Source organism: Anoplopoma fimbria, unplaced genomic scaffold, assembly GCF_027596085.1.
Source record: "Anoplopoma fimbria isolate UVic2021 breed Golden Eagle Sablefish unplaced genomic scaffold, Afim_UVic_2022 Un_contig_927_pilon_pilon, whole genome shotgun sequence".
In the NCBI taxonomy this organism is placed as follows: Eukaryota; Metazoa; Chordata; class Actinopteri; order Perciformes; family Anoplopomatidae; genus Anoplopoma; species Anoplopoma fimbria.
The window spans coordinates 1-4,105 of NW_026553893.1; the positions used below are offsets into that span (position 1 = coordinate 1).

At 42.2% G+C, this 4,105-nt stretch overlaps 1 long non-coding RNA gene across 1 annotated transcript; it reads left to right on the forward strand.

Annotated features, from left to right (window-relative positions):
* The first annotated feature begins 1,577 nt into the window (after positions 1 to 1,577).
* On the forward strand, positions 1,578 to 3,492 carry LOC129116895 (uncharacterized). Its single transcript, XR_008533732.1, has 3 exons — positions 1,578 to 1,636; positions 2,336 to 2,485; positions 2,777 to 3,492. It is a non-coding gene; the product is annotated as an uncharacterized LOC129116895 (long non-coding RNA).
* The last annotated feature ends 613 nt before the right edge of the window (positions 3,493 to 4,105 follow it).

The window sequence follows — 4,105 nt, forward strand, 5'->3', positions numbered from 1 at the left end:
TCTTTGGTAAACTACCACCTTACATCACATCTAACTTGGATTGGAACTTTGGATCTAATCTAACACACTCCAAGGAATGGTTTAAGATTAATGTCCCATGAACAACTTCTGATCTAGGAAAGTCAGCCTTTCAGTCAGAGCTCCCATGTCATGAAAAGTCCTCCAACACACCTTGAGGATCAGAACTCTTCCAACTCCCCCACTTCCTGTCTGTGTTCAGTGTGTAGCAACAGAATGCAACACATTTCAGTCCTAAAAAACACCAGAGAAGAAGAAAACAGAATCTATTTCTGGATGAAAGTGTAGTTTCAGATGTTCCAGTTCTTCAATTGAAGCTACATATGTCATGACCATGGCCATGTCTCTGTTTATTCCTTGTGTTTCATGTGTTTTCCCTTGCCCTTGTGTCTCCTGTGCTCCCTTGTTTGGTTATGGCCAGATCGTTCTGTTACGGAATGTGGTGTGGACCCAAAAAGCAGAACGACCAGCTGGCGCTTTATTTAAAGCAGAGAACTCAGCATACAGACAGGCAGGATAAGACTCACAGAGGGAAACAGGCAGGGGATCAGGCAGACAGAAATCAGAGGAAGCGGAGGTTAAACTCGGGGTCGGGGACAGAAGGCTGAGTCGTTGACCGGGGCACAGGCAAGGCAGGTAAGTCCAGACAGGCAGGCAGGGTCGGCAACGGGAAATCAGTCCGGGGGATAACGCTGGAAGGTCTGGCATAATGCGGAGTACGATCTGGCCGTGAGTGTGGTCGTCCTGCATTTTGGGTCCACACCACATTCTGTAACAACGTAGCAGTATTTCAGGAGCAGAACCTCTCCTCCTCCAAACCACTTCCTGTTTTTCCAAAATACCTAACCCTCTCTGGAGTGGGATGGGAATCTGGAATCAGGATTGGCGTTAAAGTTTAAGTTACGTTATGTAGCAACATCAGTACAGCAGGAACAAGGGACAAGACCCAGAGACAGAGTCAGTGCACATAGCCAGAGAGAGGAGGATGGAGCTGGAGTGTCAGCCCGCAACATCTACTGCTGCAGAGAAAAGGAAGCAGGAGGTAGAGGCAGAGAAAAGGAAGCAGGAGGTAGAGGCAGAGAAAAGGAGGCAGGAGATAGAGGCAGAGAAAAGGAAGCAGGAGGTAGAGGCAGAGAAAAGGAAGCAGGAGGTAGAGGCAGAGAAAATGAAGCAGGAGGTAGAGGCAGAGAAAAGGAAGCAGGAAGTAGAGGCAGAAAGGCCTGCAAGAAAAAGGCACATGGCTAAGCAGCGCAAACGAGTCCTTGAAGGACTTGTTCAGGCCAAAAAAGGATTTTGGTTCACCAGCCACAACTTGTTCAACTCCATGAAGGACTTTAACCATATTGTATATGATGATTGATATGTGAAAATGTATATTTGATGTTTTATTCATGGTTGTTGTTTTACTGCCTTTCTTGTTTTTATTTATTTTATTTTAAAAAAAAGCTAACTAGCCTAAAGCTCATATTTAAAATAAAATTATCCTGGGGGAGCAAGTCACAGTGACCAGGTGATCCAGTTTTGAGATCAGGAAGTGAACCTTGAATAGTTCAGTTTCAGTTCAGACTCCATGTTGAGTGGACAGAGCAGAAGGAGGTAAACTGAAGGCTGAGGCAGGGTGAGTGTTAATCCAACATCTGATTGTTTTACTGTCAAAGTCTGTGAGTCAGTTTTCTCCCTGTGGACTGTAGAGGAGACACATGTTAGAATGAACTGTCTGCTGTTATTACACTTTGTACTGTGTGTGTGTGTGTGTGTGTGTGTGTGTGTGTGTGTGTGTGTGTGTGTGTGTGTGTGTGTGTGTGTGTGTGTGTGTGTGTCTGTGTGTGTGTCTGTGTGTGTGTGTGTGTGTGTGTGTGTGTGTGTGTGTGTGTGTGTGTGTGTGTGTGTGTGTGTGTGTGTGTGTCTGTGTGCCCTGTGTGTGTGTGTGTGTGTGTGTTCAGACTCTGTGTGTGTGTCTCTATGTTGTGTGTGTGTGTAAACTGTGTGTTTGTGGCAGTGTGAGTGTTAATCCAACATCTGTTGTTTTGTGTGTCTGTGAGTGTTGTTGTGTGTGGACTGTGTTCTGTGTGTGACCTGTGTGTGTCCTCTGTGTGTGTGTTCTGTGTGTGTGTGTGTGTGTGTGTTTTGTGTGTGTGTGATGTGTCTGTGTGTGTGTGTGTGTGTGTGTGTGTGTGTGTGTGTGTGTGTGTGTGTGTGTGTGTGTGTGTGTGTGTGTGTGTGTGTGTGTGTGTGTGTGTGTGTGTGTTACTTCCTGTTCTCTCGGTCTTGATTCTTGTGTTGTGAGCTCACAGTCAGTGTTACTGTTTACTCTCAGACTGACTTCAGATCAGAAGATGAGTAATCGTGTGGAGGAAGAGGAGGACAGAGCAGAGTCTCTAGTCTCCGGCTGTCTGTCTATGAAGAGTGACACGTCCAAAGGTCTTCCTCTATTCTTCAGTAATGAACCTGGACCCTCAGACACAAAGTAAGAGAACTGCTGCTAACTCATTAATAGGAGTCATTTTCAGTTACTGTACCTCTGACAATGTTTTCTGTTGATTTAGAGATTTTAAGTTGAGTTTGAGGTTCTTCCTCTTATTATCAGTGACCGCTGTCAGTCACCTAGAAAAGCTGTAATGTAATCTAAGAGGACTAATACAAACTGTTAAACCTTCTAAATATCAGCAGTAACAGTAGTTTGTGTATTCAGAGCTCCTTTAATGTCTTTGTTGTTATCAAGGATTCATTATGAATAAAATCATGTTGGTGTTTGCAGAGTTCAGTACAGACAGAGAGCAGAGTCTCCAGTATCCAGCTGTCTGTCTATGAAGAGTGATTGGTCCAAAGAGCATCCTCCAGACTTCAGTAATGAACCTGGACCCTCAGACACAAAGTAAGAGACTGTTTTTACTGTGAGCTGACCTGATGAAGATGATGCATTGAGGATGAAGACAAAATATTCTGCTCAAAGATTTATATTGCTGATGCAGAACTATTAGTGCAGATACTGTTTCAGACTAAGATGATCTTAGTCTGGGTTTTATAGCCACAAACTACTGATGTTTTTCTCTGGAGCAAAACACCTGAGAACCTCCATTTCAGAATTTACTCTTCAAGAAAATACTCATATATTTCTGCCCAAACTTTATAGTCACTGTTCATAATGTGGGAGAATGTGCTTCAAATGTTTAATTCATGCTGTCATATTTGACTCAAATCAGCTGTTCAGACCTACCAGGTGCTTCTTGAATCAGTGCACATCATAACTGTGCAACATGTGGTGAAAAAGCATTTGTAGAAAAGCTTTGCTCACTTTGATTCTGTGTGTTGATGTTTGAGTTTGTTCTTTAAATAACTACTAAAAATGAAGCTCAAAGGTTTATTTCCTAGTGGTTCAGAGCTTTCAGCTGAAAGCTTTAAATCATTAGTAAGTGGACCTTTGAGTTTAGATTCTCTCCTCCATATATTGTTCCTGAAGGTCAAGAACAAACATCCAGGAGCAGTACTGATGAGTTTTTCTAAATTCTCAGTGACTTCAAGAATAACGAGGTTTAGTTAAAGGAGCTGTATTAAATATTCAGATTATATATTAATTATTAGATATTAATGAATATCTCAACAACTATCATCTATGTAAAGATCTAGAGGAGTGCATGTGAGCATGCCCCAATGGTTAGCTCATGGCCCTTTCTGCTCGATACACAAAAACCCTTTTTGTTAATTAATGAAGAAGTTGCTATAAAACATAAAGCCTATTGATGACAGTGGTAGTTAATGTTTGATATGAATTATCTGACAGGAAATGAGCAGCTCTATGTGAGGAAGAGAGTAGAGGAGAATAAAAACAGAATTTGAAGGAAAGCAGAGATAATATATCAATAACATTTTTCTGACCTGGAGTCAGCTGCAGGTGGACTAAAGGTCGTTATTGTTTCAGAAGCGTTTCCGCTAAAAATACGGCACTAGTCTGTTTTTTACGGAGTCGCGGTTTGTTGCAAAGAGCAGATCGATCCGGAAAATATACCTAACAGGCTCTGTGTGAGAAATATGAAATACATGTGAGGAAGAATGTAGCTTAACAACTAAAACACAGACACAAATCTTT